This window comes from Cervus canadensis, chromosome 19, assembly GCF_019320065.1.
Source record: "Cervus canadensis isolate Bull #8, Minnesota chromosome 19, ASM1932006v1, whole genome shotgun sequence".
Taxonomy (NCBI): domain Eukaryota; kingdom Metazoa; phylum Chordata; class Mammalia; order Artiodactyla; family Cervidae; genus Cervus; species Cervus canadensis.
Window position 1 is genome coordinate 56,102,786 of NC_057404.1, and position 26,869 is coordinate 56,129,654.

General features: G+C 39.2%; 1 protein-coding gene and 1 long non-coding RNA gene across 4 annotated transcripts in view; one reads left to right on the forward strand and one right to left on the reverse strand.

Annotated features, from left to right (window-relative positions):
* Positions 1 to 26,869, reverse strand: part of LOC122422312 — a 164,382-nt gene that overhangs the window by 39,015 nt on the left and 98,498 nt on the right. The window contains exons 3-6 of the long non-coding RNA XR_006263776.1: positions 22,296 to 22,362; positions 20,713 to 20,820; positions 18,028 to 18,177; positions 10,941 to 11,047 (exon numbers count right to left, since the gene is read on the reverse strand). This is a non-coding gene — a long non-coding RNA (uncharacterized LOC122422312). The remainder of the gene's footprint in view (positions 1 to 10,940; positions 11,048 to 18,027; positions 18,178 to 20,712; positions 20,821 to 22,295; positions 22,363 to 26,869) is intronic.
* SYNPO2 (synaptopodin 2) overlaps positions 1 to 26,869 on the forward strand; it is a 201,368-nt gene that overhangs the window by 18,469 nt on the left and 156,030 nt on the right. The window lies entirely within an intron of this gene.

Below are 26,869 nucleotides of genomic sequence, written 5' to 3' on the forward strand. Positions count from 1 at the left end.
AGGTCAAGAAGCAACAGTTAGAACTGGACATTGAACAACAGACTGTTTCCAAATCAGGAAAGGAGTATGTCAAGGCTGTATATTGTCACCCTGTTTATTTAACTTATATGCAGAGTATATCATGAGAAATACTGGGCTGGATGAAGCACAGCTTGAATCAAGATTGCTGGGAGAAATATCAATAACCTCAGATATGCAGATGACACCACCCTTACGGCAGAAAGGGAAGAAGAACTAAAGAGCCTCTTGATAAAAGTGAAAGAGGAGAGTGAAAAAGTTGGCTTGAAGCTCAACATTCAGAAAACTAAGATCAGGGCATCTGGTCCCATCATTTCATGGCAAATAGACAGGGAAACAATAGAAACAGTGAGAGACTTTAATTTTTTGGGCTCCAAAATCACTGCAGATGGTGATTGCAGCCATGAAATTAAAAGACGTTTTCTCCTTGGAAGAAAAGCTTTAACCAACTAACCTAGAGAGCATATTAAAAAGCAGAGACATTACTCACCAACAAAGGTCCATGTACTTAAAGCTATGGTTTTTCCACTAGTCATGTATGGATGTGAGAGTTGGACTATAAAGAAAGCTGAGCACTGAAGAATTGATGCTTTTGAAGTGTGGTGTTGGAGCGGACTCTTGAGAGTCTTTTGGACTGCGAGGAGATCAAACCAGTCAATCCTAAAGGAAATCGGTCCTGAATATTCATTGGAAGGACTGATGCTGAAGCTGAAGCTCCAATACTTTGGCCACCTGATGCGAAGAACTGACTCATTTGAAAAGACCCAGATGCTGGGAAAGATTGAAGGCTGGACAGAAGGGGATGACAGAGGATGAGATGGTTGGATGACATCACCAACTTGATGGATATGAGTTTGAGTAAACTCTGGGATTTGTTGATGGACAGAGAAGCCTGGCATGCTGCAATCCATGGGGTCACAAAGAGTCGGTCACAACTGAGTGACTGAAGTGAACCAGTTTATTATAAAAGATATAAAGGATACAGATGAACAGCCAGATGCAGAGGTACATAGAAGAAAGTCAAAAAGAGTCCTGAGTGTAGCAGCATCTGTTCCTTGTAGAAATAGGGCTCAGCACCTTCTCATCAAGTGTCATGCTCATCAACCGGGAAGTTAAAATCTTGTTATTCAGGATTTTACAGAGCTTAATATGCAATACCTCCTACCTCTTCCCCTTCCCAGAGGTCAGTGGGTGGGGCTGAAATTTCCTATCACTTGGTCTTTCTAGTGACCATCCTCATCCTGAGGCTACCAAGGAGTTCTGCTTTGTCACCTCATTAGATAAACTCGGGTGTGCTCAAGAAGATTCCTTATGAATAATGAAAGACACTCCTCACTCAGGAAATTTCAGAGGTTTAAGGAGTTTTGTGCCAGGTATTAGCGACAAAGACAAAATATATTTCTTATTATATCACAAATATGCTAAATTCTGGGATAAATGAGACATTGTCTTTGCTCTTAAGAAAGGTAAACCTCCATGGAAGAGGCAGATTTATGACTATTAAGAAGGTGACAAGGTTTTAAAGAGAAGAATATATAATGTATTATAAAATAAAAGCCATGAATAAATTAATTCTGCATAGTAGCATCAAGGAACTATACAGAGGAATCCCTATTCAAACTGGACCCTGAACTGGATAAAGTCATTCCAGGCCTAGGGAAAACCTTCCACATTCACACTAAGGCATGCAAGAACGTGGCGTGGGGAATGAACAGCAAGCAGCTGCAGAGTCTAGTATCTTCTGAGAAATTGTTCAGTTTCAGCGCTGTAATGATCTCTTTTATGAGTACTGGATAAATCTCAGTGAAGTATGTACTAGATAGAATTCAATCAGATACTATCAGTCTGATATTTTGGCCTTCTTTCTTTTGTTGTTCTTTCCTTTATGTATGCATAAAAGTTCACTGGTCACTATATTAACATTTGAAATTTTACACTCATTTTCTATGGTTTGCATGAAGCATTTTGTATCAGACTCAAATCTTTGTAAGAAAGGCTATAATGAAGATCTTGACATCTCACCTTCATGGAAAGAGTGAAAAGATACCAAATTTTAGACTCTCTTGAATTTATTAACTGAGAAACTGAGAAGAACCAGGGATTAAAAGTCACTGTCTTCTTCCTTTCAGATGCATCATCTTGTTTGTTATAAACTCTTTCAGGTTCTCATTAAAGATTTTTAAACAGGGGACTGGCATGATCTAGAGCATGCTTAGAAAGATGGCTGACAGTCATCTGTCAGTCCTATCTGACAGATTTAGGATTGAAAGGTGGAACTTGGAGGACAGAGACTAATTAGGAAGGAGGTTGTTAGAATATTCCAGTGGCTTAGTCAGTAAAGAATCAGCCTGCAATGCAGGAGACCTAGGTTTGATCCCTGGTTTGGGAAGATCCCTGGAGAAGGAAATGGTAACCCACCCCGGTGTTCTTACCTGAGAAATCCCATGGACAGAGGAGGCTGGAGGGCTACAGTCCATGGGGTCACAAGAGTCGGACAGCTTTAGTGACTAAACCACCCCCACCAATGACAAATAAATAATGAGACTCTAGATTAGGCTGAGGGCACTGGGGCTGAAAAAGAAGACACACAGACAAATTAGAAATACATAGCTGTGGATGGCAAGAAAAGGGGAAGAGTGGACTGTAGTTGGAGGTTTTATCTTGGAAGACAAAGGGATGGATATAGCATTTATTGAAAGAAGCAATTATGGAGAAAAGAAAATAAATTTCATTCTAAATAAATTGAATTTGGACATCCAGAAGTTGCTGTGTAATGGTGTTAAGAGTATTAGTCTGGGCTTGGGAAAGTTACCAGTACTAGAAATTATCTGGGGAAGTGGCTGAAACATAAGAAGCAAGAAGCAAAGAGGATACAGGACAGAATCTTGGAGAAGATCAATATATAAAGTTTGGACAGAGAAAAAGAAGCCAATGAAAGAAGTTAACAGAGGTCACAAGAGAGACAGAAAGATCATAAGCATTTCTGGTATGTTAAGAAAGGAGAGTATTTTAATGAATGGCTTAACAGTGACAAATACTTCAGGGTTTAAGAAAAAGAATGATAAGACCATACATTGACACATAAGAGGATTTGGGTGAGAAAACAGAAAGAGTGAAGATGGCATCTTTTTGAGAGAAAAGAGGTTTAGGAAAGTGTTTTTTAGAATATTAGCAGGAGAAAGAGAAAAAGACAAGGTAATTACTCTTATAGCAAAGTTAGAGTTGTTTGGGAAGGATTAAATCCATTGAACTTAGTGCTAAGTATTTTATTTTGATATTTGGAAATATTCTTAACTAATAGAAAATATTAGATGTAAAAAAAATTTCAACAAAAAGAACAGGAAAACAAACAAGGCTATTATTTGTTCTAAAAAACAGTGCCTTCGAAAAGTGTCTAAGCTGGAGACTGTGAATTTTAATTTATTTGAATGATTTGGACAACATGAACATAGAATTGGAATAATTATAATCCTTAGTTCATAGCACACTTCTTAAGCTATTTTTAACAATATCATAAGTACATGTGATCTCAACTTCCTAACCAAAAACTAAAAAAAATAACCCGCCCTTACCTCCCACTATATTATCCTGCCTCTCTGGACTCAAGGTAAGCATCATCCTGAATTCTGTATTTATTATTACTTGCCTTTCTTTTTATATAGTTTAATTGAATATTTCAGTTCAGTTCAGTTGCTCAGTCGTGTCTGACTCTTTGCGACCCCATGGGCTGCAGCACGCCAGGCCTCCCTGTCCGTCACCAACTCCCGCAGTCCACCCAAACCCACGTCCATTGAGTCGGTGATGCCATCCAACCATCTCATCCTCCATCGTCCCCTTCTCCTCCTGCCCTCAATCTTTCCCAGCATCAGGGTCTTTTCAAATAAGTCAGCTCTTTGCATCAGGTGGCCAAAGTATTGGAGTTTCAGCTTCAGCATCAGTCCTTCCAATGCACACCCAGGACTAATCTCCCTTAGGATGGACTGGTTGGATCTCCTTGCAGTCCAAGGGACTCTCAAGAGTCTTCTCCAACATCACAGTTCAAAAGCGTCAATTCTTCGGCGCTCAGTTTTCTTTATAGTCCAACTCTCACATCCATACATGACCACTGGAAAAACCATAGCCTTGACTAGACTGACCTTTGTTGGCAAAGCAATGTCTCTGCTTTTTAACATGCTGTCTAGGTTGGTCATAACTTTCCTTTCAAGGAGTAAGTGTCTTTTGATTTCATGGATGCGATCACCATCTGCAGTGATTTTGGAGCCCAAGAAAATAAAATCTGACTGTTTCCAGTGTTTCCCCATCTATTTGCCATGAAGTGATGGGACTGGATGCCATGATCTTAGTTTTCTGAATGTTGAGTTTTAAGCCAACTTGTTCACTCTCCTCTTTCACTTTCATCAAGAGGCTCTTTAGTTCTTTGCTTTCTGCCATAAGGGTGGTATCATCTGCATATCTGAGGTTATTGATATTTCTCCCGGCAATCTTGATTCCAGCTTGTGCTCCATCCAGCCCAGCATTTCTCATGATGTACTCTGCATATAAGTTAAATAAACAGGGTGACAATATACAGCCTTGACATACTCCTATTCCTATTTGGAACTGGTCTGTTGGTCCATGTCCAGTTCTAACTGTTGCTTCCTGACCTGCATATAGGTTCCTCAAGAGACAGGTCAGGTGGTCTGGTATTCCCATCTCTTTCAGAATTTTCCACAGTTTATTGTGATCCACACAGTGAAAGGCTTTGGCATAGTCAATAAAGCAGAAATAGATGTTTTTCTGGAACTCCCTTGCTTTTTCAATGATCCTAGCAGATGTTGGCAATTTTTTCTCTGGTTCCTCTGCCTTTTCTAAAGCCAGCTTGAGCATCTGGAAGTTCACGGTTCATGTACTATTGAAGCCTGGCTTGGAGAATTTTGAGCATTACTTTGCTAGTGTGTGAGATGAGTGCAATTGTGCAGTAGTTTGAACATTCTTTGGCATTGCCTTTCTTTGGGACTGAGACAGAATTGAATATTTATGCATTCTTAAGAAAGAGATATTTTAAGTTTAATTATTTTTAACTTTATAAGAAGGGCATCATACTGCATTTAGTCTTTGGAGATTTTGTTTTTCTCAATATGTTACCACTGGCCTATATCCATATGGCTGCAACCTGTTTGCTTGTTGTGTTGGGTGTGTAACCTTCTACTATGTGAACATCTCACTGTTTACCTATCATTTTCTTTTCAAAGAACGTGTGGGCTGCTCCAGGTGTTTGCTGTTCTGAGCAGTGCTGCTAGAACATCTCCTGTTGCAAGTGGGTGAGGGTTTCTTTTAGCTATAAAGTCAGGAGTAGAGCTGTTGGGTCACAGGGTTGAAAACGATCAGCTTAGGAGGAAAAACTATTTTTCAAATAGATACATGACTTACAGTTCCACCAGCAATGCCTAAGGAACCCTATACTTCCACATCTTCTCCAACACTTGATCAGGTTTTTTAATTTTTGCCATTCCTTTGGCAGTAAAATATTATCTCTTGTGGTCTTGATTTGTATTTCTCTGACCACAAGGTAACTCAAATATCTCTTCATTTGCTTTTTGGCAATATGTGTTTTTTATTCTGTGAATTGCTTATTCATATCTTTAGAATATTTTTCTTTTAGGTTATTTGTGTCCTTCTTGACTGATTAGTATAAGAACTTTACCCATTCTTCATATAATAAACCTTGTCAGTTGAATGTATACTAAATGAACTCACAAAGTTTATAACCTTTTCATGTTATTTAAGGTTTCTTTGGATGAACAGCAATTTCAATATAGCCAAAAGTATCAATTATCTTCTTGTATAATTAATTTTTTGGATCTTGTTAGAAAAATCTTTTATTACACTAAAGTCTAAGAAGTATACACCTATATTTTCTGTAAGATCTGAGTTTTTGTAATTATTATTTAAAATGTTTTTTCCAAGATGTTTTCCAGATTTATTGTTTACAATAAACCTTTTTATTTTTCTTAAAAAGTGGTGTTCTTTCAATTCCAGGAAATTTCTGCTACTTTCAAAAATTTTGTTTTAATCATCTTGAAGATTAAAAGTAACCTGGTTAAAAGCAATCCCCCGCCATCTGCCACCACCACCTCACATTTATAGAATTCAGCCATTGCAATTTTCTGACTTAATAATGGCATCAGGGTGTTGTGACAATAGCTAGAAATCCACTTTTTTAATTTTTGAATTCTTCAGCTGTAGCTTTGTTGTTTGGATAAGTGAAGTAGGAAAGAATTTAGTAAAAAAATGAAACCTAGCTTTATACTATGTAGCCATATGTACATACATGTACATGTGTGTTCCTTTTTATGTATGATGTCCAGGGAGCAACACTAAAAATATTTCAGTCTGTAAAAATGAATTTGTGGTAATGGATAAATATCAATCACTTGTACTTTATTTAAAAGAAAAAATTGATTATGCCAGGAGTCATTTTTCTAGTTAATTCTAAGACAGCGAGAAAAAGACTGGTGGCAGGCATATTTTGGTATAATGTAAGGAGAATAAAACAATTGCAAAATATTTGGAAAATTAGCTAAATTTCAAGCCTCCATATACTAAAATTTGACATTCTCTCACTTTTCAAATTCAGTGAATGCGCAGAGTTAGAGAAAAGTCCAAATTAAGGTGATCATTTTCCCATCAAATTATAGAGCTGGGCAGAGAGGAGCTAACTCAGCAGTGTTTACTGCGTGGCCCTATGTTTTACAGTCTTTCCCATTTAGCTCTCTATTCAGATTCTTTGCAATACAAATTCCATGTTTTACAAGTTTCCTCGAAACTGCAAGTTTTCTTTTCTACTTTTGAAAACAAATTTCTCTAATAAAGTAGCCAGAATATAATCCTGAGCTGCAACCAGAAGCTTCAATGTTTACATAAAGAAATATCCTCTCATTTGTCACCACTTCACATGTGGCCAGGTGCACATGTTTATGTAATGTGTTTATCTGTAATAGATTATAATGTAGGAGAAACATTAAATAAATCTACAGATATACTTGGCCAGGTGGCTCACCCATTAGATCTGTATTTTATAGTGTTCTATTTTTTGGTTGTTGAGAATACGTTCGAATAGAAATGGACAGAGGTTTATCTCTAGAAACAGGTTTGATTTCCTTAAAAGGCAGTTGTTGCTTTTCTCCTTCGCTTCTCTGGAGAACTGGCTGCAAAGTGGGAATAGTTATGCTATGACTCATTTACAAGGCTCTGCACAGCATATAGAGTTCAGATAAAATTATAATGAAACAGAATCTAATTAGACTCTGTGGAACAAGAGAGTAATTTTTAAAAGGAAATTTTATGGATTGCATTTTCCTAAATCTACTTTGTTGATAAAATAAGCTGTTCCTTGTTTTTTAAAAAAGACTTAATGCAAACATTGGGATAAGATTTTCACTTGCCTTTTAAACTCAGTACATCTAGTTTGGTATTTGCCAAAAGATATGACATGTATTGTTATGTTAGTGATTACTGGATAAATTAGAAATGATTTAATTCTTGTTCAGGTGTCTCAATGACTACTTTAGATTCATCGAATTGCATATAAAAAATATAATTGTACCAACCATACTGCCTAGCTTAAAATGTAAGCTATCATAAAATTAAATATACATTTTAAGATTTCTATAGCAGTATCAAACTGAAATGCTTTTTGCTTTGCCAGTTTTAGCAAGATGTTCCCAGTGTGAATATGTTGTTTGAAAATGCGGATAATGCTTTACTCATGTGAGCACAATGAGATCTTTAAAAATACTTACTGAATACTTATTCAAAAAGACTTAGTTAGTGAATACTTACACTGAGTGAGGGAGAGCAAATATAAGGGACAGACATGACAGGAAGTGCTAATAGAGCATGACATTTATTCTTCCGAGTTTGGATTGGGCCTCCCTGTCCTTTAGGTCTCTGCTGTATCAGCCATCTGCAGTTAGAGTCGGACCTTGACCTCAGTCTCTGCAGTCAGCATACTAAGTCAGCCCCCAGCCCCATATTTTGGCTACAAAATAACAAAGTTATTAAAGGAAAAGAGAAAAATGTGTTCATCTGAATATGAGTTTTTAAAAACTGCTTTGGTGTCAATGAACATCAGTTAAGGGAGTGCCATGAGTCAAACCAGGCTCCTGGGATGCAAAGATGAATATTAAAAAGTTCTTCTCTTCAAAAAGCTTGCATTATTATAGAAAGAGTCAAATATGTGATACAATTAGTGTGATATGATGTTCTAAGTGTTTTTGTAGACGATGGTGTAGACAATAATGGAGACAAAAAGGGGGATATACAGGGGTGATCAGAATGTTTTCTGGAAGATGAAATACGTAAACTGAAGCATGAATACAGGAAGGCTTCTGTCTGGATGGAGCAGGGGCAAACAGGACATGTTCTAAGAAGGAGCGGCCTTAAGGCATAAACCAGCATGGCCTGTAAGATCCTCTGAGAGCAAGAGTTTGCTGCAACCAGGGCCTCGGGGTGTGCATGAGTGGGGCACCTGAGGGTGGAGAGCTGCAGATGAGATACATTGTCGTGGAGTTAGGCAGGAGCCAGCTCACGGAGGGACTTGTGACCTCGAAGTAGCTAGAATTTTCAAAAGGCAATGAGAATCAGTTAAAACCATTTTACACCTTTAGGGAATAATATGATCAAGCCCTGGAGACAGGATTGGTTGGGTGAGGGACCTGAAGGCTGGGAGAGGACAGAGGATGAGAAGTGGAAAAGAGGAGATGAAGCCCATTGATCAGAATAATTAGATTCTGTAGGATTAGGTGGTTATACAGGTAGTATAGGAGAAAAAAGAATCTGAGCTGACCTGGGTAACTGAGCAAATTTTAGGGTCATGCTTGGAGATAGTGACTACAGAAGAAGGAAGAGGTGTACAAGAAGGATAACAGGCTTACTTTTGTGCATTTGAAGTGGGAGATTGTTGGAGAATATCCACAGTGTCTTGTTGGCAATTATGGGTAAGGCTCCAGAGCTCAGGAGAGAGGGAAAGATTTGGAATTCATCTGTGTGCAGCTGGTGGTTGAAGTCATTGGAGTGGGTGAGATCACCCACATCAAGAAAAACAACTGTTATCTAAGTGATCCAGCTTCACACAGAGTAGATACAACAGTTCTTGGCACCTACGGCGGGCACACTACCAGGTACTTGTTCTGTCCTGGACGGTACACAGCCTCTAAGAATAAATAACCCAGCATGGAACAGAGGAAAGGCGGTTGTTGGCTGCGCTCTTTCTCTCTCCTCTGCAAGGTAATTTAACCATCAAGAAAACTCTTTGTAGCTTTAGTGTGATCTAATAAGAAATACGCATTTCCTACTCCAACTTTATTAAAATTGCATACTGGAACAGTTTTGCTGAGGATGAAATAAATCTGAAGTCAAGTGAGTATGTTCGAAATACACATATGAAACCATTTGTTTTTTGAACACCAATCTAATCTTGGGATAACCAGGTTGTAGGTGGGCTCCTTGGCCAAATCAAGAATAATCTCCACCTACAGTATAGAAGTTTGTACATGGAACTCTGCTTAATGTTATGTGTCAGCCTGGATAAAAGGGGAGTTTGGGGGAGAATGAATACATGTATATGTATGACTGAGTTCCTTTGCTGTCCGCCTGAAACTGTCCCAACACTGTTAAGCAGCTCTGCATGCGCACTATGTTGCCTCAGTCATGTCCGACTCTTTGCAACCCCATGGACTGTAGCCTGCCAGGCTCCTCTGTCCGTGGGGACTCTCCAGGCAAGAATACTGTATCTCTTATGTCTCCGGCGTTGGCAAGCAGATTCTTTACCACTAGCACCACCTGGGAACCGTTTAATCAGCTATGCTGTCTGTGCTATGCTTAGTCGCTTTAGTTGTGTCCGACTCTTTGCGACCCCGTGGACTGCAGCTCACTGGCTCCTCCATCCACGGGATTCCCTAGGCAAGAGTACTGGAGTGGGCTGCCATGCCATCCTCCAGGTTATCAACTATACCCCAATACAAAATAAAAAAGTTTTTTTTAAAAAGGGAAGAATCTCCTCTAGCCAAGGAAGATGGTTATTAAAATCCACCCGAGTTCTTTACCTAGCCTCTAAGTGTTGGCATGCTCTAGGGTTTCACTGCCTTCTCATTCTGTGATTGCATCCTTTGAGATTCTCCTGCCTTTATTACGATAATGCTGTCCCCATCTCTGTCCCTAGAACCTTACTTTCAGATCTGTCCTCCACACATTTGCTAGCTGTTGTGATGTTGGCAAAACACACACTGGCCCTTGCTACCTTCCTGATTAAAACCCTCTAGTGTTTCCTTGTTCCTTTCAGACTAAAGCAAATACTGTTTAATTTTGGGAAAATGGATCCTTTATCAATGATGCTCTAATTCTTTAGCCTTATCTTTTTTCCTTCTTACTATTTGAGCTTTAAACTCTAGTAACACCAATTGCTTACTCTTCACATATATGCATATATGCATGTATGTATACTTTTTTGGGTCACCTGTCTTCACTCTGGCTTCTCCCTGTATATACAACTCTCTCCCTCCTAAGATGGTGAGGTGTCTTGGCCCTGAATGAATTAGCTCTCTATTTTCATAATACTGTGTGCCTATCCTTGTTACTTAACACATTATTTCATAATTACCGTTTATATGGCTGTTTCCTTCACTACCCTGGGATCACCTTGCAGGTAGCCAACTGTGTTGAATTCATCTTTGCATCATTAGTGACTAACATATGCTCATAAAATGGTTAAACAAATAAGGGAGGAGTGAAGATCAAGGGAAAACTCACATGAAAAACATTTTTTGTACTTCAGTTTAATTGTTTTAGCCACTTTGTAATTCCAGTTAACCATATGCAGATTTGTTACTGCTAAATTATTTTTGTTACCAGTTCTAGTCAGAGACTCTCTGAAGTGGACGTACCTTTACAGGATGTGCAGAGCTGTTTCCTTCCCTCAAGAACTCCTTCAGTTTTGGAGAAAAAAGTAGATTGGCTGTCTGCCCCAAGATGCACAGGTAGCTGATCCCTTCTGCAAGTAAAAACATGCTATATTGGTGGTACTTCTTACTTTATCCTCCTGAAAAATTTCCTGAGGAAACTCCCAACTGTTTACTGGCTAGTCTGACAGGATAGTCAAATAGGTTTTGCTTTTAACTCTTTTCTATCTACATGTTTATGGGACCTATATATGTTCTACCCACATATTTGATTAGGATGTACATGTTTATACAAAGAGACATATATTATATTTGTTTATAAAACCAAAGAGGGTTGACAGTCTTTTCCAGTACGTTAACTCCTGGCATTTTCTGATTTCTGTTAGTTGTGAATTTAATTGCTGCTATTGTAACAGGATGGAGAGATGAAGTATTGTCTTACATTTTAAACTCATGTCCTACAAGAATCACTTTGTGTTAGGGACTTCAGACAGCTAAGAGGCTCAGGCTGTTAGGAAGAAATAAGATGGTGTTACTGGAAATATCATCTACACACTTTCACCATGTATTTTTGGACTGGCTGGCTTTATCTATGCATGCATTTTTTATTATAGATATGTGCTACAGTACAAAGTAAATCCTGTAAATAAAGCAATACATCTCATGATATATAATAAAGGAACTGCAATATCCAAGATCCTTGCATATGTTTGGGGGGAAAAGTTTCTGCCATACACACAACATGGTGGCAACTTCAGATAGTTGGTGTTTTAGTCAAATTTCACACATAGTCCAAAACCTTGAAGGTTTCTCCCTAGATCTAAATATTAAAAAAAAAAAAGGTGGTTGATTGACCTGTGCCATCCCTCCTCGAACATAGATGCATACAGATGCTGGCTATTGAGTATAGCTGAGGACATAGCTAGAGATTGCAGACACGTTGGAGAGGAGACGCTCTAACATCAAACCTTTGTGCCCCTCTATGACGAGGCTCCTTTCCTTAACTTCCTGAACCTCTGCTTATGAAAAGTTCCTAGCATGAGGAAAGGACAGATATCTCAATAGGCTGTACTAGATACACACAGGACAAACCATGAGACAAAAGCCAATGGAGTTCATGTGATAAGTTTTTCAAGAAAGTTTTGAGGGGATTGTTATTCTAAGTTTCAGTTAATGCTGATCTCAGCTGGAATAATTTGCTCTCCTATGTAATCTGTGTTTTAGTACACATGGAGTTGACAGGAGCTGCCTAGATACATCAGGTTTTACACATCTCTCAGTAAATCAAAGCTTTAAATGTGAAGGGCAGTACCCAGGGGCTTTGTATGGGTGTGTAGTATTCTACAGTGGATTAAGGACCAACAGATCAATGCAAGATTACAGACATATCAAAAATAATCCCTCTGTCACTGGATTAAGGACCAACAGATCAATGCAAAGTTACAGACATATCAAAAACAATCCCTCTGTCATGGGTATGCCCTAACTCTAGGATTGTAGAGGTCTGCAAGAAATCGTTGCCCATTTTTTACTTGCAGAATATGGGGATCTAGAATCAGCAGAAGAAAGTCTCGTGGCACAATTGCAGTGAGGAGTATAGAACTTTTTAATTTGGCATTGCCTTTTAGGTGTTATTATGCAGGATGGAACGAAGCCGCAAGCGTTCGGAGTTAATTCATTGTTAATAACCACGTGGCTCTTGATAAGGTAGAAGTACTTCCCCAAATGTGCATCTAGTGTACCGGCAACACAGAAGCCAACAGGGGTTCAGAACAAAAAGGCCGAGAACTTGCTCAGTGCTGGAGCAGTTGTGCCCGCTGGCATTTCTTCTACTGCCCCCGTGCATTCATGCCCATCTTCTTAGGCTCTTGACAGGGCCATCCGTGCTCGTCCCGCTGTGGATGACAGAGCATTTCTGGGTGGACGTGGTGGAGGGCTGAGGGATCTCCAAACAGATACAGAGAGATTCCCTCTTATAGTACGTCTTCTCTGGCCGGTAAGTAAGGCTCAGTGATTAGGAAGTGGTGGTCTTTCCCACTGGCATCTGCGCTGATCTGAGGGAGGTTTTCCTCTAGGCCCCTCTGCAGGCAGCGAGGCAGCTTCTCTCCTGTCTTGTTTCCGTCAGCCTCTCAGTTGCAAAAGCCCCAGTGTTGTGCGCTGAAGGTGAGTAGCCAACATACGACCAGGATTCGGAAAACTATTCTGCAAATTGCTATCTGAGGCACATAAAACCTAGTACAGTCTTTGTACCTGTAGTGATCCAATAACCGACGTTTTTCTTGAAGTGAGAGTGATTGTCCTTATCCTTCCATGGCGTATGCTCCCACCTGCACTGGTAATTCCATCACATGGTGAGATGTACCACTTCGTTAGAATTTCCGTTTACAATCTAATTTTGTGGAGGGCACCAAAGTTTCAAGAATGTGGTCATTTCAGTGCCATGGTAACTAAACAAATGTGATTTAGCGAAGCATCAGGATGGAAAACATTGCTGACTTGGCAAGAGAACACAAGGAAATACGATTTCAGTACCTGGACTTACTAGCATGTGAAGCGTCAGATATTGTTTACTACTCAGCCATATGCATCAGATATGAATTGCTGCCTAGACTCACCAGCCACTGTTGTGCCAGCCTCAAATCACTTGATTGTTGGCCTTAAAAGCCCAGCCTACTTGGAAATAATGCATTGATTTTTTTTTCCCACCCCCAAAGCCCATTCCAGTTACTGCATTTTTTTTTCCTGGCTAGTCACTGTTCATTGTCGTTACTTAAATATCAGAAGTTCTACTTTTAATACAGGCCCCAGGTATCAGGGCTTATGACCTGTGTGTGAGGACACAAGCCTAAATATCTTGAACTCATTTTCTTTCTCAGAGCAACATTTATTATTACCTTTAGGCTCATTAAAGTCTAATTCTAATAGAGTTCATCAATGTAGCTGTATTTAATTATTATTAACATCACTAGGTCAGTTTAATTCTGTCTCCAGTACATCTGGAGGAAGGGGAGGTGGGATCTATCTTAGAGATAAGTTAGAGTTCCCCATGAACTTAGGGGTGCCTTGTATGACTGTTAACTCTTTGCCTGCTGGGTTCAGGTTACAATTATAGATACAGAGTTGGTATCCTGAAATCTCAGTGTGACAGTTTCCCAACCTTGATGTTTCACAATTCCAAGACATTTAAAAAATGTCTAAAAAATTCCAATGTTTTGTTTTATTGAGGTATACTTGATGTACATTATTATATAAGCTTCAGGGGGTCAAAATAGTTTCACAGTTTTTAAAGGTTATATTCCACTTGTAGTTCTTATAAAATATTGGGTGTGTTTCCTGTGTTGTGCTATATATCCTTGTGGCTTGTGTATTTTATATATAGTAATTTGTCCCTCTTACTCCCCAACCCTTGTCTTGCTAGGTACTGTGAAAACAAAGACCAATTAGACATAGACTGCCTCCAACTGGAGGAGGGCATGGCAGCCCGCTCCAGTCCTCTTGCCTGGAGAATCCCATGGACAGAGGAGCCTGGCGGGCTACAGTCCATGGGGTCACAGAGAGTCGGACGTGACTGCGTGACTAACACACTGCCTCCAAAATGTAGTGTTTTCGGGGAGACAGCAGTAGATTTTCTCGAGGCAGAGGAGGAGAGATGCAGGTGGAGCTGATGGAACAATATCTGAAACGGCGAGCAGGCCTGGCACAGTGGGTGTGTGAGGAGGTCTGCGAGTGCAGGACAGCGCTGGGGATTACAGGCGGTGACCTGGAGAGGTGGTCAGGGGCCAGACGGGGAGGCCTTTGTAAGCCTGGATGCAGACCTTGGGTTTCGTCCTGTCAGTGTGTAATAGTGAGCTAGTCAAAGCATTAGTGAGAGGGAAATTGATTCACATAATTCTTGAGCCATCCAGGAGAGGGAAAAAAATCTTTTGCTTTTTTATACATGTCTGGAGCTGCTGGGAAGCTACTGCAACTGTAGAATATGGTGAGGAGGTGAACTGTGGCAGCTGCAGTGGGTTGAGGAGAACAGGACGTGGTTAAGGAATGTCTGGGTCACACAGTGGAAAGACTAAGTTGATCCATTGGATGTAGGAGGAAAGAATAATAAGGGTGACTAACAGATTGTTTCTTCTGCCTTGATTAAATGGTTCTGACACCTTCTCAGAAGGGAACATAGCACCCCCTGGAGTGGTGCAGTGCACACCTGTACAAAAACACACAGTAACCCTGAGAGCCAGGCTGCAGGTTAGGCTCTGAGCTTTCTAGCAGTCAAAGCATGGAGAAAAATACAGTCAGTTACAAGAGGCACAGTATTCGAAGGTGTATATAAGGGACTAGATCTGTTAGACAGAGTGCCTGATGAACTATGCTCAGAGGTTCGTGACATTGTACAGGAGACAGGGATCAAGACCATCTCTAAGAAAAAGAAATGCAAAAAAGCAAAATGGCTATATGAGGAGGCTTTACAAATACCTGTGAAAAGAAGAAGTGAAAAGCAAAGGAGAAAAGGAAAGGTATAAGCATCTGAACGCAGAGTTCCAAAGAACAGCAAAGACAGAGAAGAAAGCCTTCCTCAGTGATCAATGCAAAGAAATAGAGGAAAATAATAGAATGGGAAAGACTAGAGATCTCTTCAAGAAAATTAGAGATACCAAGGGAACATTTCATGCAAAGATGGGCTCAATAAAGGACAGAAATGGTATTGACCTAACAGAAGCAGAAAATATGAAAAAGAGGTGGCAAGAATACACAGAAGAACTACACAAAAAAGATCTTCATGACCATGATAGTGTGATCACTCACCTAGAGCCAGACATCCTGGAATGGGAAGTCAAGTGGGCCTTAGAAAGCATCACTACGAACATAGCTAGTGGAGGTGATGGAATTCCAGTTGAACTATTTCAAATCCTAAAAGATGATGCTGTGAAAGTGCTGCACCCAATATGCCAGCAAATTTGGAAAACTCAGCAGTGGCCACAGGACTGGAAAAGGTCAGTTTTCATTCCAATCCCAAAGAAATGCAATGCCAAAGAATGCTCAAACTACTGCACAATTGTACTCATCTCACACGCTAGTAAAGTAATGCTCAAGATTCTCCAAGCTAGGCTTCAGCAATATGTGAACCGTGAAATTCCAGATGTTCAAGCTGGTTTTAGAAAAGGCAGAGGAACCAGAGATCAAATTGCCAACATCTGCTGGATCATCAAAAAAGCAAGAGCGTCCCACAAAAAAATCTATTTCTGCTTTATTGACTATGCCAAAGCCTTTGACTGTGTGGATCACAGCAAACTGGAAAATTTTGAGAGATGGGAATACTAGACCACCTGACCTGTCTCTTGAGGAACCTATATGCAGGAGGGGAAGCAACAGTTAGAACTGGACATGGAACAACAGACTGGTTCCAAATAGGAAAAGGAGTACGCCAGGGCTGTATATTGTCACCCTGCTTATTTAACTTATATGCAGAGTACATCATGAGAAACGATGGGCTGGAAGAAGCACAAGCTGGAATCAAGATTGCCAGGAGAAATATCAATAACCTCAGATATGCAGATGACACCACCCTTAAGGCAGAAAGCAAAGAAGAACTAAAGAGCCTCTTGATGAAAGTGAAAGAGGAGAGTGAACAAGTTGGCTTAAAGCTCAACATTCAGAAAACTAAGATCATGGCATCTGGTCCCATCGCTTCATGGTAAATAGATGGGGAAACGGTGGAAACAGTGGCCGACTTTATTTTGGGGGGGCTCCAAAATCACAGCAGTGATTGCAGCCATGAAATTAAAAGACGCTTACTCCTTGGAAGGAAAGTTATGACCAACCTAGACAGCACATTAAAAAGCAGAGACATTACTTTGTCAACAAAGGTCCATCTAGTCAAGGCTATGGTTTTTCCAGTGGTCATGTATGGATGTGAGAGTTGGACTATAAAGAAAGCTGAGCACCGAAGAATTGATGCTTTTGAACCGTGGTGTTGGAGAAGACTCTTGAGAGTCCCTTGGACTGCAAGGAGATCCAACCAGTCCATCCTAAAGGAGATCAGTCCTGGGTGTTCATTGGAAGGACTGATGCTGAAGCTGAAACTCCAATACTTTGGCCACCTGATGTGAAGAGCTGACTCATTTGAAAAGACCCTGATGCTGGGAAAGATCGAAGGTGGGAGGAGAAGGGGACAACAGACGATGAGATGGCTGGATGGCATCACCAACTCAATGGACATGAGTTTGGGTGAACTCTGGGAGTTGGTGATGGACAGGGAGTTCTGGTGTGCTGCGGTCCATGGGGTCGCAAGGAGTCAGACACGACTGAGCAACTGAACTGACTGAATGAGACAAAAACTGTAAGATGCTATAAGTTATAAACTGTAATAAAGGTTGTGGTGTTGGTGGTTTAGTCGCTAAGTTGTGTCTGACTCTTGCAACCCCATGGACTGTAGCCTGCCAGGCTCCTCTGTCCATGGGATTCTCCAGGCAAGAATACTGGAGTGGGTTGCCATTTCCTTCTCCAGTAATGAAGGTAAGTTATTACTATTATAGTCCAAATATGCCTTCACTGGAGGAGCCAGGGTGCTGTCTTCCAGCTCTCCTAGGTCTGCCAAAGCCCAGCAGTGGGGTTTGCTTCCCCTCACGTCTGTCCGTAGTGAGAAAGCCCTCCCTGCCCTCCCTGGGGCCCACCTTAGCAGGCAGACACAGAAGCAGCAGGAACTCCCCCTCTGAACCATCGCAGTCCGTAGACTGACACCTCTTTCTTAGAGGTGTACTGAGGGAGACATCATCTATTCCATTCTCTTCCTGGAGCCTTCTCCTTCTTTCCCTTCAGCAGAACACAAAACCCCCTCTAGCCCTGTGTCACCAGTTTGTCCAACATGCACAGCCTTGCCTGGACCCTAGCAGGTGCTGGGCGGAGGAGCAAGATGAGATTCCTGCCACAGATATTTTCTGCATTTAAACAAACTTCCAAGATTTGACATTATTCTGACCTTTACTCTTATTTTTCCAACTCATAGTAGCTGCTGATTCTCTTCAGTTTATCCTAGAGCCAAGATATAAAATGCTGGAACCAGGAAAGATCCTAAAATTACCTTGGCCAATCTTGTCCTTTTTCAGATGAGGAAACTGAGGTGCAGAAAAGTAAAGCCATGCAACCAGGTGGTGTCTGAGAAGAGTCTCGATTCAAGTGCCCTGACTCTCAGACAATATTTTTCCATCACCAAGCTGCTTCCCAGAACTTTCTTGAAATCGCACAAGAGAGATAGAGGGGAGGGGAGGGAGAGGGAGAGAGAGAGGAAGGGGAAAACAGAAAATGTGTTGTTGATTAGCATTCTGTACTAGAAAAGTAGAATTGTCAAGAAAAATGTATCTTTTGCATTTTAGACATTCTAGTACTATATCTGCAAGATAGTACTATTAATACATTATGTCTCTATGAATGTGGAGACTTGACTCTGCATTATGATACGTACTGGTGGCCATGCTGACCTAGGGTTGCCTGTAATGATGTTATTCCAGAGTTTGTCTTTTCTAAAAATGGTTGAAGAGTTACAATCATGACAGAACTTTGGAAAATGATGGATGTTTAATGTTCCATGGATGACTGAGAATTTGCAAAGGCCGTTGCTGCTACAAGATATCTACAAGATATCTAGTAGCTGCTGTTAGTTTTACATATATATTCTATGGATATAATTTGAGTTTTTGGAAAATTTAGTTTTGCTATCCATCTTGAAAAAAAAAAAAGGCATTCTGCTTTATATGTCTTGTGCTGGTATTATATAGAAATTGGTCAGGAAACTCTACTGATCTAGAAATATTAAACTTTCCCCCCATTTCAAACTTTATAATGCTTTGTGTTAAAAATGTATATGGGCTGATTACAGAAAAGGAGAAACTATTCTCTTATTTAAAAAGCCTTTGTGCTTGGACCTCAACCTGAGAGAAGGAGGGTGTCTGCTGGGTGCTCAGGATCTGCAGAGGCCAGCCTGCCCGACTCCCATGGCAGGAGATTTGCTAGGCAACCAGAGCAAGCTTTCAAACAAGCCTGGATATTCCTGCCTGGCCGGCCGCCATCTTCCCAGAAGACAAGTAGGCACAGTAGATTAGAACTGAACCGTAATTGCGGACGTGTTACCCTTTAAGAAGTGTTGATATTTTATGGCAAGAGCTTTGTTTGTTCAGAACTAATCAGTCCATGTAAGGCTTTAGTTGCTAATTGGTCAGAATCAAAACTTATAAAAAGCATTTGAAAAACAGTCATTGGTGATTATACTGTAGGGAAAAAAACACTTCTGACTTATGATGAAGTCAGAAGTGTTGATCTTTGAGAAAGCTTGCCAACCTACATATAAATTTGTGTGGGAAGAAATACATTTAAAATATGTCCTTCTAGAATAAACTAAAAAAAGCTTCTCTAAGCAAGAAGAAAACAGATGGCATAGGTCTTATTAGGTCATAACTGATACTTTGAGACTTGAAAATCCAGACTAGTTTCAGACATCCAAATGTGTGCAGTGACATTTCTTTAGAAAGGTTAGGCATTACTGAAAAAGTTTCAGGTTATCCCCACATAGATACAAAAGGATGTTTTTTTTTGTCTTTAACCTTCTTTTATTTGTTCCTTTATTTTATAAATGTCTGGCGAAGAAGATTAAGCCTGTTAAAGTGAGCCAAGATACTTAAACCTAATCACCCTGGGATACTGTGAGTCAAAGTCTGCTTATGTTGTAGTTTTGTTTTTATATACTTATACATAAATACCTGCATAGTATATTGTAAAGCAACTTTGAAAACCGTGGATAATGAACTGTTGTTTCTTGTTCATGAACTAAACACTCCACAGCAGAGTGCTCTTGTCCTATGCTGTACATGCCTGCCTATCGCACTTCTAATGTTGTGATAAAAACATTCATTAAATTAGCAGTTTTCCATAGAAGATTGTAAGCTCTGAGGAAGGAATCATGTCTACCTTATTCACTGTTTCTTTGCCAGCACTTAGGAAAGATCCTGGTCCCTGGCTATATAAAGAAAAAAAGTGAAATGTAGGGATAAAGAGAAAGGAAAAAAGAAAGAGAGGAGGAATAGAAAGGATGAAAGAAAAGAGGGAAAGAGGGAAGGGTGGAGGGGAAGAGAAAGGAGAGAGGAAAGGAAAAAAGAGAGTGAGCAGAAGCGAAAAATGAAGTTGGTTGAATAAATTCTGGAGTGTAATGTACAGCATGGTGACTATAGCTAACAATACTGTATCATGTATATGAAAGTGACCACAACAATAAGATCTTAAAACTTCTCACCACAAGAAAAATCAGTTTGTAACTTTGTGAGGTGATGAATATGAACTCAGCTTATTGTGGTGATTGTTTCACAATATGTACATATATCAAATCATTGTGTTGTACACCTAAAACCAGTACAGTGCTATATGTCACTTATATCTCGAAAAAAACTAGAGGAAAAAAATAGATGCATATAGGAAAAAAAGTCAGTTGAATGCTATTTTTTATTTGTCATAAAAATATAAGCTGGACAGTTTTTTAGATCTTTTAAAAATTGAGATGAATGTTTTTGCATGCGTAACTGAGTCATTTATATCTTTAAATTTATATCAGCATAAAGAATTCAGACTGTCCTTTTAGAAAATCAAATGCCTCTTAAAGCTTTAAAATCAAGAGATTTCTCATCTCACTTTGGCTAATAATATAGAAAAAGAAATATATTTGGTTAATTTCCCCAGTAGTGAAGAGCTGGCTTCTGATTTTTAATAGAAAAATGCATACCTCATTTCTTCCTCTTGAATCCTACCTCTCACTTTAGATAAATGATTTCTTCAGATCCATTTTTTTTGTGTATATGTGTACAGACTCCTTCAGTTATCTCCCAAGAGCCTACAAAATTGCAATAATTTTACATTAACTATGATGGAAAGTTCCAAAAAAGTATGCATGAACTTTTTAAATAAAAATATATAGTGATTATCATAACTAATAGATTTATCTGGCTTAAGTCAGATTCTGTTAATTAGAACGCCCAGTCAATGATTTATAAATATATGTATTTTATTTCTCATTTATTTTTTCTTCGTTCTGCTCATAGAAGAAAAAATCAAACGACTAAGAAAGTAAGTGGATGGTATTAATTTAGTAGACAGAAATTACCTCTTCAGTGTTCTGTTGTTGGAATAGATATTTATGATGATAATCCTTTAGATTAACGTTCATAATAATGATTCTGTAGGACTGTAGCTAGGAATTTAGAGAACCAGTTACATATATAACATTTTATTAGGCATTCAGAGAGAATATAGATGGGACATATATGTGATAACAGTAATTAGACACTTGTTAAGCATTTATGATGCACTAGGCACAATACTGTTTTCTGCATTGTCTCATTTAATTCATAAAGAAGCCCTATGAGGAAGATAATACGATCCCCCCCCCCCCAATTTTACCTGTCTAGAAACTAGTAGAGGAAACAAGTAACTTGGAAAAAGCCACGTAGGTGGGGATTTAACATAAATTTTATCTTGGGCTTTTCACCAGTTGTACTCGTCATCATGCTTTAGCACCTTCTTGTCCTCCCCATCGTTTCCTTCCCACTTCTACTCTTAAACTGCTATGCGTACTTCCATTAAAGCATTCATATATGGTACAGAATAATTTGCAGATTTTAAAAAAAATTCCCCTTTCTTACTGAAATACAAGCTTCTTGATGTCATGGTACAGGACCTTTTCATATTTGTAGAACAATGCCTGTTATCTAGTAGGAATTCAGCAAATATTTGCCAAATAAATGAGTGGTTATATCTGGGTCTGTCATCTTTGTTAGATTATGACTACCTTGAGGATAGGGAATATCTGCCTTGTGAATTCTTTACCCATGATGATGGCTCAAAGTAATATTTTCTGAGTTGGATTAAGAGTTAAAACGAGTGCTACAGTCAATAAATATTTAATTATTATACAGTATCTTAAATTATATCTAGTAAGTCATGTTAACTAAGATGTGAGAATACCATCACATCTTATACAGATGTTCAATTTATAGGGCCTTCCAATTTTAAAAGAACATTGTTGGATTATTACAGTAAATCTGAGAAATTAGGGATTCATAAGTAGGTACGTTGACTGTTGAAAAGTTTGTGACTTGTCGGCATTTATAGAGATTTCAGTAGCAGAGCTGGCCTATGAGAACATAGGCCTTCTGACTACTAGTTTGGGTCCTATCTATGATATTAAACTATTATATAGCTGACATTTCAATTTATGAGAATTTTCAGCTCCTTAAGTTGAAGGACTCTATAGGATTGTACATTAGGTCATTAGGTTATTCTTGTTTTTAGTATTTATTGAACACTTACAAAATATTAGGCTCCTTTGGAAAAATTTTATACATCTGTGCCATATCCCCAGGAAGCTTGACTCTCCCTTGAAAAAAGAAAAAAAGAAATCCTATATTGAAATGAATTGACATCACTTCTTTTCTCTATAATCTAAACTGTAGGCAGAATTCAGGTCTGCTACACAGATCAGAAATAGCTGGGAGTGTGACATAGCAAATTCCGAGAGCAAATTAGTAGGATCCCAGATTCTCAGAAACCAGCTCCACACCCAGTTCATTACTACCCACCTGTATTCCATGGATCTCTTTCCATTCCTTTGGCTCACTGAATCAAGAGTTCTTTGGTTGGGATTGCCAAAAAATGCCTTAGACACTTATGGGATGTCTACACAAAAAAGGTCTTAATGACTTGGATAACACAATTATGTGATCACTCACCTAGAGCCAGATATCCTGGAGTGTGAAGTCAAGTTGGCCTTAGGAAGCATTACTATGAACAAAGCTAGTGGAGGTGATGGAATTCCAGTTGAACTATTTCAAATCCTAAAAGATGATGCTGTTAAACTGCTGCATTCAATATGTCAGGAAATTTGGAAAACTCAGCAATGGCTACAGGATTGGAAAAAGTCTGTTTTCATTCCAATCCCAAAGAAGGGCAATGCCAAAGAATGTTCAAATTACCTTACAATTGAGCTGATTTCACATGCTAGCAAGGTAATGCTCAAAATCCTCCAAGCTAGGCTTCAACAGTTCGTGAATGGAGAACTTCCAGATGTACAAGCTGGATTTTGAAAAAGCGGAGGAAGCAGAGATAAAATTGCCAACATCCACTGGATCACAGAAAAAGCAAGGCAATTCCAGAAAAACATCTACTTCTGCTTCATTGACTACGCTGAAGTCTTTGACTGTGTGGCTCACAACAAACTGGAAATTTCTTAGAGAGATGGGAATACCATACTACCTTACCTGTCTCCTGATAAACCTATATATAGGTCAAGAAGCAACAGTTAAAACTGGACATGGAACAATGGACTGATTCAAAATTGGGAAAAGAGTATTTCAAGACTGTATTTTGTCACCCTGCTTATTTAACTTATATGAAGAGCATCATGCAAAATACTGGGCTGGATGAAGCACAAGCTGGAATCAAGATTGCTGGAAGAAATATTAACAACCTCAGATATATAGAAGATACCATCCTAATGGCAGAAAGTGAAGAGGAACTAAAGAGCCTCTTGATGAAGATGAAAGAGGAGAGTGAAAAAGCTGGCTTAAAGCTCAACATTCAGAAAACTAAGATCATGACATCTGGTCACATCACTTCATGGCAAATCAGTTCATTTCAGTTCAGTCTCTCAGTTGTGTCCTACTCTTCGCAACCCCAAGGACTGCAGCATGCAAGGCTTCCCTGTCCATTACTAACTCCCAGAGCTTGCTCAAACTCATGTCCATCGAGTCAGTGATGCCATCCAATCACATCATCCTCTATCGTCCCCTTCTCCCCCTGCCTTCGATCTTTACCAGCATCAGGTTTTTTTTCCAGTGAGTCAAGTCTTCACATCAGGTGGCCAAAGTAAATAGATGGCAAATAGATGAGGAAAATGTGGAAGCAGTGACAGATTTTATTTTGGGGGGCTCCAAAAATCACTGAGCATCGTGACTGCAGTCACAAAATTAAAAGATGCTTGCTCCTTGGAAGGAAAGTTATGACAAACCTAGACAATGTATCAGAAAGCAGAGACATCATTTTGCTGACAAAGGTCTGTATAGTCAAAGCTATGGTTTTTCCAGTGGTCATGTATGGATGTGAGAGTTGGACTATAAAGAAGGCTGAGCACCAAAGAATTGATACTTTTGAACTGTGGTGCTGGAGAAGACTGTTGAGAATCCCATGGACTGTATGGAGATCAAACTTGTCAATCCTAAAGGAAGTCAGTCCTGAATATTCATTGGAAGGAATGAATGAATGCTGAAGCTGAAACTCCAATACTTTGGCCACCTGATATGAAGAGATAACTCATTAAAAAAGACCTTGATAGGAAAGATTGAGGGCAGGAAGAGAAGGGGGTGACAGAGGAAGCGATGGTTGGATGGGATCACTGACTCAATGGACATGAATTTGAGCAAACTCTGGGAGACAATGGAAGACAGAGGAGCCTGTGTGCTGCAGTCCACGGGGTCGAAAAGGGTCAGATCCGACTTAGTGACTGAAACAAAAACAACTGGGGTCAATAAGGGTCAATCTTATGTGTAATTTAAAAATCATCAAATATTTGTTTATCTCCTGGTTGAAAACTCTTTTCTATAGCAGTCATTAATTTGAATTCTACAAATACAAGTTTGTTTTTTTCCCCTGAATTTAACACTTCTGACTGCTCAAAATGTCAAATACTTTTAAACTACTCTGTTTTATTCCCTGTTTTGGAAGGTGTACATCTAGCACAGGGCAGCCTAAGCAGTGTGCCGGCTGCTCTAAACCGTTTGATTCTGCCTCCCCACAGCCTTGTAATCTCTTTCTTCAGCAGGTATCTTCGTTCTGACCAAAATGGTATAAGCTTCCAAAAAGACTTCTAATAATAGCGCTTTCAACCATGTATAAGAGTTTTCACCTCAAAGATCCCATGATGTTTGAAAATACATGAGAGTGTTTTCGTTGACCTACCTGTATTCTGAGATCGAGGCCGTGCTGACCTCACAAGGAAAAAGGCAGCACTTAGTGTGAGATTCAAAGGAATATTCCAGTTTAGGAAAAACAAGTGCTCTGAAAAGTTTCCTGTCCCGACTTCAGAAACAGAGCAGAGTTTTGAGCTTGTATCTGACTGGTTATTGTTAATAAAATAGGAAATCTTATCCTTTGAAAGCAAGCATCTTGAAGCAATTGATCAGTTGAAAAATTTAAACTTTAGCCAACAAATTGCCAGATTTCTGGTACTATTGATTCTCAATTACTTTATCCTGGCTCATGGATAAGATTTCCAAGAAATCTTCATGGAAACTGGGCACAGACCCTACTTAGGATTAGTGCTTGCCATAAAATGGTGTTTCCTGTGTCAACAGTAAGTTGCAAGGTGAGAGCACCTATATGAGAATTTTCTCTCTGCAATTTAAAATCTGAAGTGTTGAATAACCATTGCTAATGAGGATAACAGGCAGGTTCTTGGTAGTTCATTGGCATCATCATGGGAAGAAATTCCCCTCTTTCTGCAGTGTCCCTTACAAATTTTCCAAGGGCCAGGTTGTGTTATCTCGGCAACATTTCTCACATCGTGTTACAAGACTGTAGGATCTTGTTAATGAGTCATGTATAATATGCTCTACCCTGAAAATTCACATTTTTTTAACAGCCAACACTTGCTAAAATTCATTTTCCTAAGAGGGAGTAAAAGAATATAAAAACAATTTTCAAGGGAAAGAGACAAGTGAAAATATTTTATCTCAATACTGAAAAAAAAAGTAAATTTTGGAGTTTTTGGAATTCTTTGAATTCAAACTCAAAGGAAAGCTTAGCTCCCTTTACCAATATGCCAGCAAAACAATATTTTTTATAGGTTTCCAGAGTCAGAATCTACCAAGTTCAATAAAAGAGGAACAAGATAGAATCTTTGAGCAGTGCTATTTAGGGTAGTGCATCATGGACTTTTTATTGTGGTGCTACACATAGGAAATGAAAATGTTTTTGTTGCATTTTGGGTGAACAGACAAGGTTGCTTCTGGCCTTTGGCTTCTGATCTAGGGTCTGGGTCTGTCTGGGCCCTGCAGAGCTGCCCAGAGGATTGAAGGAAAAAAATCAGTATCTTAACACTTTAATGAACCACAAACCAGCAGCTGGGAAGCAAGGTTGATGGTAACATTTGGCTTTAGTGGATGACTGTGGTTTCATTTTTTAATTTACATATAGACACAGATAAGTAGAGGACAGTAAAATTTGAACCAGTTGAGGATGACCTACTGATATGGAAATCAAAAGCCAAATTCTATAAAATAAAAATACAGAAGATGAGAAAACATCATGCAAAATAGTTTAAGGTTCTTACAGTTCTAAGTGTTGAGATGTTATCAAAACTTTAAGTAAATCAAGAAGTTATTTAAGCATTTAATATCAGTTCACAAGGTCATTAACCCATAGGATGTCTAAGTTGATTGTAACTGCTTTTTTCGTTGACAGTAGCCCTGCATGGAGGAAGAGGATTAAGTTTAGGCAAGTAGGAGGAAAAGTTTTCTGCTTTAGATCTGTTTTAAATCCTTAGTAAATATTTAGTTGCAGTGTTGATTAACATAGTTTGTCCCAAAAGAGATACTGATGGTTACAGAAGCCAGATTTTGACATAAATTGAGTTTATATGATTCATAGATTAGGATTAAGAGGTCTCTTGGTTTTTAAGTGGATCCCTGCATGCAAAATGCAGCTTGTCTCTTTTTCACTATGTTTGTGAGAATGGAGGACTTTACACATATTTGGATAAGAATTGGAGTTAGGAATCATTTGTTTACATGTGTAGAAAACACACTCACACTGCTTAAACCAAAAATAAACTTCACTGGCTCATGTAATAGGAAAACCCACATGATTGAAAAGCTGAGAAAGGCAGCTTT